The 15990-nt window shown below is 58.3% G+C and overlaps 1 protein-coding gene across 2 annotated transcripts in view; it reads right to left on the bottom strand.

Annotated features, from left to right (window-relative positions):
- PPARA (peroxisome proliferator activated receptor alpha) overlaps window positions 1-14438 on the bottom strand; it is a 48676-nt gene extending 34238 nt beyond the window's left edge. For both annotated transcript variants that reach the window (XM_087814980.1, XM_087814981.1), the window contains exon 1: window positions 14295-14438. The gene's annotated coding sequence lies outside the window, so the exon portion shown is untranslated. The remainder of the gene's footprint in view (window positions 1-14294) is intronic.
- Between the last annotated feature and the right edge of the window lie 1552 nt (window positions 14439-15990).

The following is a 15990-nucleotide window of genomic DNA, read 5'->3' as shown; positions in this document are numbered from 1 at the left end:
CTCTCAGTAATGTCAGGTTTTCTGAGTAGAGAGGTCTTGCATACCTCCTTTAGACTTATTGTGAGGTGTACAATATCTACATCTTAAATTTAATTGTTAACTGTGATACTATTATTTAGAGAAGTTCTAGGTTTACCAAAAAATTGACTAAAAAAGTACAGAAAGGCCCTGGCCGCAGTGGTTCAGTGGTTAGAGCGTCGGCCAGCCCACGGCCCAGTCAAGGGCACAGACCTGGGTTGCAGGTTTAGTCCCCAGCCCTAGTTGGGGCGTGTGTGGGAGGCAACCAATCGATGTGTGTCTCTCACATCAATGTCTCTCTCCCTCCCACCCCGCCTTCCACTCTCTCTTAAAAATCAATGGGAAAAAAAAATCTTCAAATGAGGATTAACAAAGAAAGAAAGAAAGCACAGAAAGTTCCCATGAACCTCCTCAATCCCCCTGCACAGGGTTCCTAGTAGGAGCAACTTGCATTAGTTTGGGGCATTTGTTACCATTGATGAGCGAATATCAATATATTGTTATTAACCAAAGTCCATGGTTGACATTCAGGTCCACTCTTATTCCAGCGCTATTTGTTGAAAAGATTACCTTTTCCCACTGATACAACTCCTGGCTCGGTTGAAATCAACTGGCCGCCCGTGTTAGGTCTATTTCTGGACTCGCCGTCCTGCTCCATTCGTCTACTCGACTACTTTGTGCCGATACCAGTGTCTTGACTTCGGCAGCTCGGTAACAATTCCTGAGACCAGGCGGTCTAGGTCCTCTGACTGTTCGTTTTCAAAGCTGTTTTAGCCACATAAGAGCCCCCCGATTTCCATATAATTTTAGAATCAGCTTGTCGAATTCTACAAACAAGCAGCCGAGTGCGATTCAGATCTCTGTGAACCTGTAAACCATCTTGGGAGCACTGCCAGTTCAATGGCCCGAAGTCTTCCGATTCTAGAGCATGGGGCAGCCTGCCATTTATTTGGGTCTCTTAACATTTCTCTCAGCGCGGTCCTGCAGATGTCCCTGGACAGGTCTCGTGCACTTGATCCTCAGGTATTTCGTATTTACTGACGCTCCACTGCTTTTAAATGCTAAGCCCGCCTTCTGTTCCTGGAGGAAACCCAGCTTCCAGCACAGAGGTGTCCCTTCATCTTCCCGTGGCTTCCACTGTCCTGGTTGAGAAATTCTCTCTGAACTGAGGCTCCTTCGAAAGTGATGGCTTTTTTATTTTTCGCCTTTAGCTTCTTTAAAGATTATCCCCTTGTCTTTGCTTTTGTCAGCAGTTTTACAACCGTGTGTGCAGGTTTTTTGTTTTTAATTCTGCTAGGAGCTCTTCAGGATTCTTGAATTTGAGATTTGATGTCACCGGTGTTGGAGAAACTTAGGCCACTGTCTCTTCAGACGAGATGGGGCACGTTCGGGGCGGTGTGGCCCTGGACAGCCACTACCTCTTCAAATAGTGCTTCTGCCTCATTTCTCTCTCTCCTGCCCTTAGGGTCCCAATCACATGCACAGCCAAATCCGCACTCCACCTCCTGACCTGTTATAAGTCACCAGTCCTCTCATCGGTCATGTCTAAGCCGCTTTTATGTCTACTTTGTACTTCTCAGTTTTATAATTTCTACTTGATTTTTTAAGTCCATGTCCTTCTTAAAATACAATTTTTAGTACTCGACCAAAATTCCCAATCTTATCTTCCATCTTTTTGAGTATAACAAGTTTATTTTAAAGTTTGTGTTTTATAAGCCTCGTAGTTAAGAGTCACAAGGGTCTGTTTCTATTATCTGTTATTTCTGCTGGTTCATGAGGTCGTCTCGTCTCATGTGCTTGGCTGTTTGTGCTGTGTGTCCTACTGCACAGGCTCGATGTGAATGGCAGTGCCAGGCCGTTAAAACTACCATGCGGCCCTGGCTGGGTGGCGCAGTTGGTTGGAGCATCGTCCTGAGCACCAAAAGGTTGCAGGTTCGATTCCCAGTCAGGGCACATGCCCAGGTTGCGTGTTTGATCCTGGTTGGGGCCCATGCAGGAGGCAGCCAATCGATGTTTCTCTCTCTCTCAAATCAATTTTTTAAAAAGTATCATGCAAAGCAGAAATCGTGCGAGGTGATTTTACTAATGGTAAAAATCACAGCTGTTCCCTGGCCTCAAAACACTTTTGTCAAAACATTAAAAACTCTCTTATTACCTGTTGCAAATAAACAGGGGAGTACAAAGATGCAGTAAAACTAGTGTTCATTTAGCACACCGTAACGAAAATGTGAGAAACACTAAAAATTAAAGTGTTTTATTTTATTGTAAGGAACTTTTCAAGAGCAGTTTGACCCGTGCCTGCCTTCTGCTCATTCAATAGCTCAGTACACGACACAGAGTGAGCACCTTTTCAGCGCTTTGGCAAACTGTCATTCACACTTCTTTAGAGGTTTGGGATCAGCGGCCAGCTTTTGATACTTGGCACTTTTTTAAAAACTCGATTTTAAAGAGAGTGGAAGGGAGAGGGAGAGAAACATCAGCGAGAGGGAAACATTAATCGGCTGCCTCCTCCACGCCCCCGACTGAGGGCCGAGCCCGCAACCCGGGCAAGTGCCCTGACGGGGACTCGAACCGGTCACCCCCTGGATCGCGGATGGACACTTGGTCACGGGGCCGCTCCGGCCGCGCCGTCTTTTGCACTTTGAACGTCAGGAAGCACCTCAGCACCCCTTGGCTGTGACGTGCGTGGCTGGGATCGGCTCCCCCAGGACACCCTCATCGTTTCCACAACCACCTTCCTCATTTAGGTGAAGCCACTGTTACCAGGCTCCTCCGCGGCCCATCCAGCGACCCCCGAATGGCAGCCAGGTCCCCGTGGACCTGCAGCTATTTTTTCTACGACTCCCTTGACGTTTGATGAGAATTTTACTTCCAGCACAATCATCTTGTGCTTTTCCCCGGCACTTTCATCCACGGGCCAATTCTCCGTTCGCTTGTCTGTCTCTATAAAACGCCACGTGGGTTTTTACTGGGAGACCAGGGGCAACAGGAACGCGGGCGCCGTGGGCCGTGCGCGCCGAATGACGGGCCGCGGGAGCCACTCGCAGGCCTGCTGTGAAAGGGGCGACGGGACCGGTCACCGGCCCTTGTGCAGGTGTCACCTAGGCTGGGATTCTGGACCCGAGGGGGCGGCGGGGCCTGCACTTCACACAGCCACTCGCAGGAACTGAACTCTGGGCCCTGCTGCTGGGGGACGGCTGGTGCTACTTAAATTAACCAAATAGACCTGGCTCCAGGGGCGCAGCGGTTAGAGCATCGGCCTGCACGCTGGTGGGGAGCGAGTTCGATTCCCGGTCAAGGGCATGTACCTGGGTTACAGGTTTGACCCCCCCACCCCCGTGGGGTAGGGGTGTCAATGCCCTAGGGATGCTTCTCTTTCTTTTTCCCTCCCTTCCCCACCCCCTACCCTTCCACTCTCTCTAGGGATCAAGGTGAAAAATATCCTCACTCCTTGGGTGAGATTTAAAAAACAAAACAAAAAATTAACGCAATAATTGCCCTGGCCGATGTGGCTCAGTTGGCTGGGCATAGTCCTGTGACCCAAAAGGTCGCCAGTACGATTCCCGGTCGGGGCACATGCCTGGGCTGTGGGCTCATCCCCAGGAGGGGCCGTGCAGGAGGCAGCCGATGGATGTTTCTCTCTCTCTAAAGATCAATTAAAAAATAAATTAACGTGGTAATTAAAATGTGTGCAGCTCAGAACTGAGCAAAGTGAGGGCTGTGCCTGTATTTGAAAATTCGTTCTTGGAAATAGGGGCCAGAGTGACGGTGTTCCTCCAGGGAGATGCGTTCGCTCTGCCCGGCATCGAGGCCTCGACAATCTGGGGTCACCTCAGTCAGTCGTGAGTCTGAGATGCCGGAGCTTCAGTCCTCAAGCAGCTGATCAACCCCCCGATCACCTGTCCTCGTGGGGGCAGCTCTTTGAGGTTCCAACCCAGAGCCTGAGATGATTTCCAGGGTCTTCCCTTCTTAAAGGCTCTATATGCCAAATTTGGCCTCCTGGCCCCACAGAATGCTTCGGCCCTGGGGTATTACTTTGGCCAACACCCCAGAGACAATATAGACCCAAATTTCAAGCCTCCATCGTCTCCAGACCCCAGCCTGGTGACTCCCCCGCCCCTCCTGAGCTCGCCCGGCCTCCTCCGCACATTCGAGGATTTTTTCCCACCGTTTTGAGTTGGTGCCCAAATTACTAAGCTATTATCAGGAGTGGGCTCCCCACCTAATGTGTCTGAACTCCTAACACCGTGAATGCCCGTGAGCTCCGCAGTTGGTGACGGGGTTTTCTCACCTTTTACTTGCTAAGTGGAGCTAAGACGACCCCTCCTGTTCCCTTCAGTAGGATCCTCAGGCCGGCTACGGGAGCCCCTCGCATTTCCGCGAGGTTTTCAACACCAGCCTCAAGGTTTTCCTCGTATTTGAGCAGAGTCGCTCAGACAACTTGCTAATACAATTTTAGACCAGAAAAGCTGTCATCTTTCCGAGAAGCACAGGGCACAGGGAACGAAGGAGCGAGGACGGCTGTTCCTTCCACAGACGTTCTCGGTGCCTCGCACGCCAGGCTGGGTTGCAGCGACCGTGGGCCTGGGAACGAAAAGACACAAGCAGCCCTGCCCCCGGGAGCTGCGGCCCCGGGTGGAGACAGCAAGGGACCCAACGGCGGAAGCTCATACAAGTCAGGCGGCGACGCGGGTGGGGTGGGGCCACAACCATCACAAGAAGGGTCAGAGGCGGCCTCCCCACGAAGGGAATGAGGTCAGAGATGATGTCCTTCCGCCTGAAAACGCGGACAAGGGGCCAGGAGAGTCCACGGGCCCCACGACCTCCCTACCCCCGGCCCCTCCCCGCCCAGTGGCCACGGCGAGTTCTCCCCCCGCACCAGGCTCCGCACTCACGTGCCGTTTCCTCCATGTCGCTCTGAAACCGCACCGCCTGGGCGAGGCTGGGGTCACCAGCCCTGCCTCAGGGGCCGGAGGCACTGGGTGACTGCGACCTCTCACGCTAGGGACCTGCCCTAATCGGTCACCACGCTCCAGGACGACCAGGACACGCCGGGGTCTCAATGCTCCGCATCTCCCCCAGCAGGTGCCAGCTGTCAGTCCCACGGGGGTTCCATGGGGCAGGACCACGGTGTGGCGCCTAACGGCCCCCGAAGACGTCCACCCTCCGCTCCCAGAGCCCATGGACACGTGGCGTTGCACGGCAACAGGGCTCTGCAGACGTGATGAGGGTCCCATGATGGGCTGATTTGTGCCCCCCCACCCCTGAAAGAGATGCCCACGTCCTACCCGCCAGCGCCCTGGAGGGGACCCTATTGAAATAGAGTCTTTGCAGGTGTCATTAGGTAAATGAAGTCACACTGCAGGGGACCCTTAACCCTGTGATGACTGGTATCCAGATAAAAGGGGAATTTGGACACAGACACACACAGACACACACGGACACACAGACACACGCAGACACACGCAGACACACGCAGAGACACACAGACACACAGACACACAGACACACGCGGACACACGCGGACACACGCGGACACACGCGGACACACGCGGACACACGCGGACACACGCGGACACACAGACACACAGACACACACAGACACACAGACACACACACACGGACACACACGGACACACACGGACACACAGACACACACAGACACGCAGACACACGCAGACACACGCAGAGACACACAGACACACACAGACACACAGAGAGACACACACAGACACACAGAGAGACACACAGAGACACACAGACACGCAGAGACACGCACACACACGCACACAGAACTCCATGTGACAACAGAGGCAGGGGCTGGGGTGAGGCCTCCACAAGCCTAGGACTGCCCGGGGTTGATGCCCCCCCAGGAGTTAGGAGAAGGCAAGGAAGGGTCCCACCCAGAGTTTCAGGGGAGCATGGTCCTGCCGGCCCCTCGACTTCGAACTTCTGGCCTCCAGAACGGGACTAAATGTCTGCTGTTTAAAGCCAGATCACCGGTGGGGCACCGTTACGGCCACCCCAGGACGGAGCCCAGAGGGGAGACCGGCCTGGATGACCCAGGCGGCCCGATGAGCTGGTGAAAGCAGAGACCTTTCTCTGGCTGCACCGAGGCAGGTGGAGACCAGAGGGACTGAGGGCGTGAGGCGGGCTTGGCCCACGCTGCTGGTTTTGACAACTGTGAAGCCACGAGCGAAGGAAGGTGGGCGCCTCTGGGCTGACAACCAGCGAGGAGTCGGGGCCATAGACGGTTTTGACAACTCACAGAATCGCACACGGACAGAGGATGAATTCTACTGAGTTAATAAAGCTGCATAAACCTGACTGAAATAAACCCTCAAGCCCAGCTCCCCTGCCTGGTTTTTAGGGATCCCGATGGAAAGAGGTGAGTCTGGAGCTGGAAGGCGGCCCTGCCCACGGAGGAGGGCATTTCCCAGGCACCTCGGGCAGCCAGCCCAGCTCCCACCTGACCTGCCAGGGCCCGGGATGCCTCCCTCCCTCCCTGCCTGTCACCCCAGCCGCAAAGCCAGAGGCCTGCCTGCCCCTGGAGGCCTTGTCACTATCCGCCTGTTACCCTGGGACAGGAGCTTACACTTGCCTTGGGAGCCGTCTGCCGCCTTCACATGTCAAACCAAACGGAGTCAGGCTACGGGCACCGCCGGCTCTCACCCCTCAGAGCCGCGCGCGGAGCAGTCGTCGCACTCGTGTGACTAAGACACGCTCGGCGGGAGGGCCCGCCGGCTTCCGACGCGGGGCTGTCGTGACAGGAGGCAGGTGCCGTGTCGGGACTCACGGGGATCCCGGAGGCCGGGTCACTGCGGGTGTGGTCAGACCTAACACCCACCTAGGACCCAATCCTGCTGACCTCGGTGGGCCAACGGGCTCCACTGGGCACCAGCTCTGACGCCCCGAGACAATCATCGGAGTTGCACTGGGCCTGAAGTTCTCGGACGTTTGTTCTCTCTCCTCTCTCCCGACTTGGCTCCTTTGGTGGGAGGAGACTCTGAGTTTAAAGACTAATGCGAACCGAGCCGCACGTTCGGGCCGCTGTGAAACGTGGTCCTGCAGGAAGCGCCCACCCGCCCGCTGCGCTGGCTGTGACCCGCCACGCCACCTGCCACGCGCCACGCCACCGGCCACGCCACCCACTGCGCCACCCGCCGCGCGACAACGAAGCCCGTTCCCCCGGCCTGGGAGCCGTGTGCCTTGTGTTCTGCAGCGCCCGCCGCTCCCCACGGCTCTCCCAGCACCCAGACCACCGCCCGGCTCACGCGGTAGGTGCTCAGTAAAGACCTGCCAAGTAGATGAAGGAGCTCGGGAGTAAATGACTAAGGTACCCAGTGGACACGGCCGCAGTAAAGGCAGGAGAACCAGAGACAAGATTGCTGCATCCAGCCTGGGGCAGGATCAAGGAGGGCTTCACGGAGGAGGCGGCGTTTAAGTCTTGAAGGAATCTCAGATGGAAGGTGAGCCCACAGAGCTGCAGGCTCACGACGGGTCCTGCAGCACAAGGGTGAGCCGGCGGCAGTGGCTTCTGACCTCCAACCTCCAGCCTCCGAGCTCCAGGGTCTGCGACCGGGAGGGGGACTTGCACCCAGCGTCACGCAAATTAACACAAGGCACCAGGTTTTAGGTGAAAAGCACTGAGGTTAAGTGTTTGCCTCGGAGGTCTGGCTTGGACAGGCAGGGCAGGGAGGTTTCCCTGAGAAAGTAATTTTTGGCTGAAATTCAAGGGCAGAGATTATGGGGTGAAGGGGGGTTGGAGGGTCAGGGTTCGGGAGTGCCCCGGGGGCCTGAGAGAAACGGGACAGGGCCTGCGTAGAAAGAACAGGGCCCCTGGGGTTCCCACCCCCACGGACGCTGGGAAGCGAGGGCGGGCGAGTCCCTGAGGCCCAGTTAGTGAGCAAAGCAGCCTCTACAGGCTCCTAGGACGTCCAGTGCAGCCCCATGCGGAGCACTGGCACGCACCCCACTCGCAGATGCGGAAACTGGGGCGCAGCCCAGACCAGCAGTCCGCCTGCCCTGTCCGGCCTCCGCTGCCCCAGCGGGAGGCCACTCCTGGGACGGGGGGAAGGGCAGGGTCAGGCCCCGGAAAAGAAACTGGGGGCGGCTCAGAACCCGACACACCGAGTAGGAGCCTCCAAGAGGGTCAGGGGTCGGGGGACGTCAGGGATGTAGGGCCGGAGGTCACAGAATGTTGACCAAGTGCGGGGGACTCGAGAGGGGTCAAGGCTGCCTGGGTCCAGCAACCTCGGACATTCAATGCTGGCACGGGCGGGGGGGGGGGGGCAGTGAGCAGAGACCACGGGAGAGTGAGCGCCCGCCTCCCGGCCACGCGGCCTCGGGGGCACCCACAACGCGGGCAGCCGTCAGAGCCGCCCGCCGGGCAGGCGTTCATGCCACAGCCAGGCCTCGTCTGTCCAGTCCTAGAGCCAAGTCCCCGCTGAGCTCAGTTTAACTGCCCGACCCTGTCCCTCAGGGGTTTCCTTCGGCCGGAGCAGCCCGGGCATCTCACTGGGCAGGGAGCTTTCCCAGTGCCCTCTGGAAAATGGCCCGTCCCGCCCAGGAAGCCCGCACCCGGCTTCATTCGCCCCGAGCGCGCAGGGGCCCCGGTCCCGGCCCTTCCCTCGGCCGTGAGTCAGCCGCGGGGAAGCTGCTCTTTCCCCTTCGAGAAGCTTCCCTCCCTTCGGTCCTGGGCCTCCGTCCCTACGAAGGGTTTCCGGGCGGCCTTGAGCGGGTTAAACATTCACCTTCCCTTAGACTCCTGACCCAGACGCACAGCGACCTCGCTGCCGTCACCCAGGTGAAGGGACGGCCGGGGACGGCCGGGAACTGCGGGTTCCCGGGAGAGAAACGGCCGCGTCCGCCCCTCGCTCGGGCCTCACGCACGGCCCCCGGGGACGCTTTCCGCTCCCCCTTCCCCTGGTCACCACGGCCGGCTCCCCGGCTCAGCGCACCGCCCTGGCCGTCCTTCCTGTCCCTGGGCGGACGGCGACAACCCCTGGAGCTCGGGCTGCTGGGCGCCCCCACCTTGGCCCTGCCTCCCCCCAGTTCCAGAGCCTGCTCCCCGAGCCAGACAAACGCCCTGGCCCCCGGCGGCCCCCGCGCTCCCGGGTTCTCCCTTGTCACCCACGTTCTTTCGGCCTGTTCGCCCGGGTTTTCTCTCCAGGAGGGGCAGCTATGGCCGCATCTAAAGCCCCGCGGGGGCCGGAGCCCCGACCTCGCCACGTCCAAGCCCTCGCACAACTGAGCTTTAGGAACTCCCGTCTCCTCGCTGAGGGCGGCTTCGGTCCGTGCGCACGGCTTGAGCGCCACAGCGATAGGTCTTCCTGCCTGGAAACCGCCCCCTCAGGGAGCTTTTCCAAGGACAGGGCCCACGGAGGGGCTCCTCACTCCCCTGTGCCCCGGCCCGCCTGCTGGGGCCACCGGCGATGGCCCGAAGCTGAGGCTAGAGCTGGGGACAGGCCCCGGTGACAGACTGTCACGTTTCACAGTGGAAAGAAAAGGCCGTCAACCCAGGCAGGACCGTCCCCCACAAACCCTAAAGCCCAAGGCTGCCGTAAGCACATCGAATACGCCGTTTGTCTCTACCCTGTTGTAGTTGTTAATCCTCAGGGGCGGCTATTTTTTCCGCTGGTTTTTAGAGAGAGTGGAAGGCAGGGTGGGGGGGAGAGAAACATCGATGGGACAGAGACACACAAGCCCCGACTCGGGCCGGGGATCGAGCCTGCAACCCAGGTACGTGCCCTTGACCAGGAATCGAACCCGAGACCCTCTGGCATGCGGGCCGATGCTCTGACCGCTGAGCCACACCGGCCAGGCCGTCTGTCTCTACCGTAAGTCGCTTCCACCCTCCACGGGCTGGTTCTAGCTAAAACATCTCAAACTTCTCTGAAGAACGTCCCTATTAAACGTCATTCCCGTGAATCCCGTCCCCAACGCACAGACGGAAAACCAGTGGACGGCAAATGGGACACAAACCCAGCTGCTGGGATGTCCCACAGAACGCGCTCCGACGAGGCCACCGTCCAGGGTTCATCGAACTTACTCATGTTCCGAGGGAGAGAGAGATACAGCCTGCGAGTTGTTGGCAGCCCGAGAGACGCGGACTTGTCCAAAAAGGCAGCTGGCTGAAGGCGCTTCTAAAAATTATTTCGATAAAAAACATCCCATCTAACCCACGGGGCACAGAAGAAAACTTACTTTCGGATCATCAAGATTTGACTGTCACTCGGTCCCGCGATCCTGTGGTCGACCAGCCACACGGCCCGATCGTAACCAGGCACTGAAATGCTCCCGTCAGGCTGACAACCAACTTACTAGAATATTTTGGAAAGGGACACGTCCACGTGTCAACCTCCAGATAACTGGGTCTCGCTCCCGGGAGCTTGGCAACGCGTGGCCCGGGTGTGGTCATCACATAACCGCAGCCTTACTCAGTTACGAGCGGCCGCGAGAGGTCGCGGGGCCTCGCTCTCTCTCAGACACGGGAAAGGGGGCTGGGGCGCGCGATGTGCTGAACCAGCCACTCAAAGGGCGCGTCAGACGCCGGACACAGGCCCTCCCACCCCCGCGGCCCAGGGGGACGCCTTCGCCACGGTTCGCTCGTGGCCTCCACGCTCGGAGGGTAGAGCAAGCGGGTGGAACGGGAAGCCCTGTTCCTCTGTACTTGCAAGTCTCTTGAAACAGGGCAAAGAAAGGCCGGCGGCCGCGGGGCGCACAGGGCTACGGGCCCTGTTCTCGTTTCTCCTGCGCAGACCCTGGCTCCGCGGCTGGAGCGTCAGCGGGACCCCGCCGGGCTGAACACAAGCGCTTCCCAGCCCGCACAGGTCAAGGCGCACCCCATCCCTACTGAGCCGGTCCTTTGAAATCTGAATCCACGACCTTACAGAAAAAGCACTTTTTTATGAGTCTCAGGAGATTTCATGAAAAACCTACCGAATGCACAAAACCTAGTGATAATGACGCGCAGAACTGTTTCCTCCGCTGCCACCGCCTTCGTGACGTTGACGGGATGGCACTGCAGGTGTGTGCCCAGCCTGCCACGCAGGACACCCCTGTCCCGATGGAAGAATGGGCTCCCAGCCCCGGCGGGATGGCCTAGTGGTTAGAGCACTGACCAGGGCACCGAAGGGTCGAGGGTTCAACTCCGGGTCAAGGGCACGTACCTGGGTTTCAGGTTCGATTCCCCGGCTCGGTGGGGGCATGTTCGGGGGGCAACCAATCGATGTGTCTCTCCCACATCAACGTTTCTCTCTCTCTCCCCCCTCCCTCCCTCTCTCTCACTCTCTAAGGGAGGACAGAAGCTGAAACGCCGAGGGGACACCCTTTTGCTGTGGGGAGGCCCACGGTCTGTATTCTAGGCCCCCCCCGCCAGCTGCCACCCACACTTGAGAACTGTAGAAAACAGAGGCCCATTAATAAACACTTGTTGAATTAAATTCTGTTCCAAGAGCACTTAGAAGTACCTCCTGAGCATACAGGACCCGCTGGGCAGAAATGAGCACGACTACGCCGCTCTCAGCGAGCTCCACTCGGGGGGAAGTTAGACTAACGGGGCCGTGACGCAGGACAGCACCTGGGATCAGCCCAAGGAAGCTGTGTCCCAGCCCAGGAAGGCATCGCCGGGCCTGTTTCTGCAGCCCCCCAGGATGAGGGGCGTCCTCTGCATGGTCGGAATAACAGGGATACCGAGTACAGGCCCACGCCAGACGTATGGCCCCCAAACCCGAGGGGGTAGCCACGTTCCGAGAAAACATGAGCCACTCATGGTGGTCTGGTTACGACTGGCGTAGAATTCTTATTTACCTACTCACAAATGAAAAAGTGAGCCTGGCCCACGTGGCTCAGCGGTGGAGCGTCGACTCATGAACCAAAAGGTCACTGGTTCGATTCCCAGGGTTGTGGGGTTGATCCCCAGCAGGGGGCGTGCTGGAGGCAGCCGGTCAATGACTCTCATCACTGTTTCTATCTCTCTCTCTCTCCCTTCCTCTCTCCAAAATCAATAAAGACACATTTTTAAAAAAATAACTACTAAGATAAACTTTTTTTTAAATGAAAGAATCGTGTTTCTCTCTGAAAGCCTCTGAGAAACCATAAAATGGTCAGTGCAACGATAGCGCAGGTGTCCGACGTGGCCAAGTGGGAGGTGCAGGCAGGTGGCACGTGGCTCCTTCCTTCAAGACACCTGGGCTGCGCACGGGTTTTCACATTTTACAAGAATCTTCACGTAAGACACGACTTCTCAGCCTCCCAGCCCTCGTGAAGGGGGAGCAGCAATTTAGAGAGGTGGCCAAGGACCTCCGGGCCTGGTAGGCAGGTGGCACCTAATGGTCCGACACCTCTCCAGCCTTTACCAGCTGCCTCCCTGATGCAAACCGACGCTTGCAAACCCTTTTTTCTCGTGCTAGATGCTGACCTCACAACAAATCCAGCTCAGCCGCAAACAACTCCACTGGGCCCGACCGAGCAAGGATTAAACCCTTCCCTTTCCGTAGCGCATAAACTCTTCCAGGCAGCTCCAAGTCACTACTGCACGGTGCCAAGTCATTAAATGCCCTCGAAGCAAATAACAAGCACAGCTCCAGACCACGAGCCGGGCGGACCACGCTGTGCGTGTGGCCCACAGGACAGGCAGGGACACTCGCACGCACGTGCTCCTTCCCACGGGAATCTCACCGCCCGCCAGCGACAGAGACACGGGGAGGAAGAAACTCGCGCTTTCACATGCAGCCCACGAGGACCTCCTTAAAACAATCTAACACCGAGTTGGAAATGAAAATTCTTTGCCAATCTCCCCTGACCACGTGGCCTTAGTGGTGAGCTAGCTTGTTCTGAGTGATTAATAAGCCACAGACAACAGATACAGCAAACGCCTACCCTACAGGCGGAAACTACGCCTTTCTTTGAAATGTCTATGAAACATTTAAGACTGACTCTATGCCTTGCCACCGAGAAACGAAAATAAAAAGAGGCCCTCGACTTCCAAAAAAGCAGGAATTATACAGCCCAAATGCTCAACCAACAATCACATGGAAATTAGACACCGCCCGCCCCCCAGCCCCTTTGCCACTGAGAACAGACCCTCACGTGCAGAGGCTGTGGGAGAGCAAAAAGAGGGAAGAGAATCTGGAGTGTTTAAAAATCTGTTTACACTAAGCAAAGAAACATTTTAATTAAAATTTTCAAAAAGATTGCTTAAAGAATATTTATTATAAAAACACAGAGGCCCCCAGACAGCGCGCCAGAAACAGCACTGAACGGGGGAGACACTGAGGCGGAAACAGTTCCCCTCCGCACTCCAGTTGACTCCCCTTTTAAGACAAGGAAGACAAGCTTGAACTTTCTTTTTTATATTCTGCTATAAAAAGTGGCTTCATGAGCAGATCCACAGCTGCCTTGCTCAACAGCAGCTACTCAATCAACATTTGTAGAATAAGTGAACTTAAAAACATAAATTTCGATATATCGGTATATAGGGGTTGGCTAAATCCTGCACCTAAACACAATGGAATATTATATAGACATTTTAAAGGGCGAAACACAAAGTTATTCTCATGGAAATGTTTTTCGCAGCCCAATAATTAGCGCAGATTACAAAACAGTTTGCAGAGAAGAAACACGGTTGTTTCTTCTGTCCTCTCAAGAACACATGCAATGTTTAAAAATCTCTGTTTACAGGTTTGACAAACGACACTTAGTAAAAAGAACTATTTATGATTATGGAGTAACTTATAAGTCTAAGAGACAAGAAAAGAGAAACATTTTTTTCTTCTACCGTCCATTAACTTGTTTTCGCTTCAAAGTTGCACGAATGCTGCCAGGGTCACTGCATTGGCCCCCCATGGACAGTGACATGCAACCTGTGGCACCCTGCGGCCTTCTCCCTGCCATCCCAGCTGAAGGCAGGTCTCGACCTGGCCTGCTATCTAAAGAAAGCCATCTGCGTGATAGTCAAATGGGACTTAAAACAGCCCTTTACTCGTCTGTGACTTCGGCGTCTGTTAGGTAGTGACACTTCTCACAGTGACACTATCTAGTTTTGAATCCCAGGGAACCCGCCTGCCCTAAAGAAATGAGGTTCCTAGTGACACTGACACAAGAAACTTCAAAGGGAATCTACCCACATTTATCTTACTTTCAAAGCGGGAACAATGTATCCAATGTTGCATCCCAAAGTAACAAATTAACCTTCAAGCGGCTAGTCTGTAACACAGCAGAAGAAAACACACATTTCGGTCTGGAAACATGACTAAATGAAACCTTCTACTCACCTGCAATGACAGGGTCTGGGTACTGGGCTTGTCTGGCCACCGACTGTTGCTCTGCAGAGGAGGCCGGGCCCTCGCGGCCTTGGCAGCAGGAGGCAGAAAAGGCAGCGATTCCGATAGGTCCTCTGGATTCTCCCCAGCGCTCCACCACCTTGGAGAGGAAAGTCACCCTGACCTGCTGCTGCAAAGGCGGCGTGTGGCAGGGTCGCTCCCAGGATCCCTGTGGCCCTCCCCCCACCCATTACCCCGCCACCCTGCCCAAGCAGCCTTGGGGTCGGAGGGGGCCCTCTGCTTTAGGGAAGGGGGGCTGGGGCTGGGGTGAGGGCGCAGCCCCGGAGGTCCCCGGAGCGCCCCTCTAAACCCACGACATTACAACCACCACGGACTTTTTTTTTTTTTTTTAGGAAGAACTTTGACATTTGGGGCACGCGGCCCCTCCTTTAAACTCTAAAAGGCGAGGAAGGGGGGGGGCGTGCGTTTTCTGTCCCTGTGGGTCTGGGGTGGGCGCGGGGCGGACCCGATCCCCCGGACTTTCGCCAGCACCACCTTGGCCCCTGGAGGCGCTCAACCAGGGCCCGGGGCTCGCCCGGCCCGACCCGGGGGCCCGCCCGCGCCGGGCGCACCGGGGGCAGGTCCTCGGAGGTGCCCTGGGCGCTGAACTAACCCGCCGCGAGCTGCTCCCTCCCGACCGCGGGCGCCGAGCGCGCGGCCCGGAGAGTCGCGCTGTCGGGGCCTCGGGCTGCTCAGCTTCGGGGACCCCCGGGATCTTGGGCAACGCCCCCTCCCGTCGGCGACGCCCCAGCTCGCGCGGAGTGGAGGGCGCGCCCGACGCCCCGCCCGCTGGCCTTGCCTCCCGGGAGCGCGCGGGGACCCGAGTCTCTGAGGTCCCGGCCAAGAGCTCCGCGCGCCCCCCGCCCCAGCGACAACCGCGGGCGCCCGACTCCGGGAGGGAGGCGGAGGGGGCGGCCCCGGACTGCGGGCTCCCCCGCACCAACCCGCGGCGAACGCCCTCGGCCCGCGCCCCGGGCCCCGCGCATGCGCCGCCAGCCCCGCCCCTCCCCCGCCCGCCGCTCTGGGTCCCCGGGGGGGGGGGGCCCGGCCCGCAGAGCCCCGCGCGCGCCCGCTCACCCCGAGCCCCGGGGCCCGTCCGCCGCCCGCCGTCCGCCGGGCAGCGCGCGAGGGAGGCGGCTCGGGGCCTGGCGCTAGCGGCCGCCTCCGACCCCGCGCCCGCCGCCCCCGCCCCGGGCCGCCGCGTCTCAGCCCATGCCCGGCGCCGCCCCCGCGCCCGTGCCAGCCGCGCCCCCCGCGGCACGCGCCGCCCCTCGCGCTCCTAGCCCAGCGGGGCCGCGCGGGCAGCGCGCGGGGGGCTGGCCCGGAAGCCCCGCCCCGAGGCCCCCGCGCCGATCCCGACCCCGCCCCGAGCTCCGGACCCGCCCCCGGGCCCCCAGCCGCGGCCCCGGGCGGGACACACCCCCAGGACCGCTGCGCCCGATTGGATGTCCGCGAGGCGGGGCGGGGCCGCGCTCCCCGGCCTCTCCTCTCGCCCCTCCTCGGCTGCACGCGTGGGGAAACTGAGGCGGGAGGGGCGGAGGGACTGCCAAGGTCAACGCGCGGGGGCGAGCAGGGCGCCGCGAGGGGACGTCGCGTGCAGCCGGGCATCCGGCGCGCGCCCGACCCCGCGCACCGGGCGGGGCTGCGG

This window comes from Miniopterus natalensis, chromosome 2, assembly GCF_054644295.1.
Source record: "Miniopterus natalensis isolate mMinNat1 chromosome 2, mMinNat1.hap1, whole genome shotgun sequence".
Classification (NCBI taxonomy): Eukaryota; Metazoa; Chordata; class Mammalia; order Chiroptera; family Miniopteridae; genus Miniopterus; species Miniopterus natalensis.
This window is presented reverse-complemented; position numbering and strand designations above follow the sequence as displayed.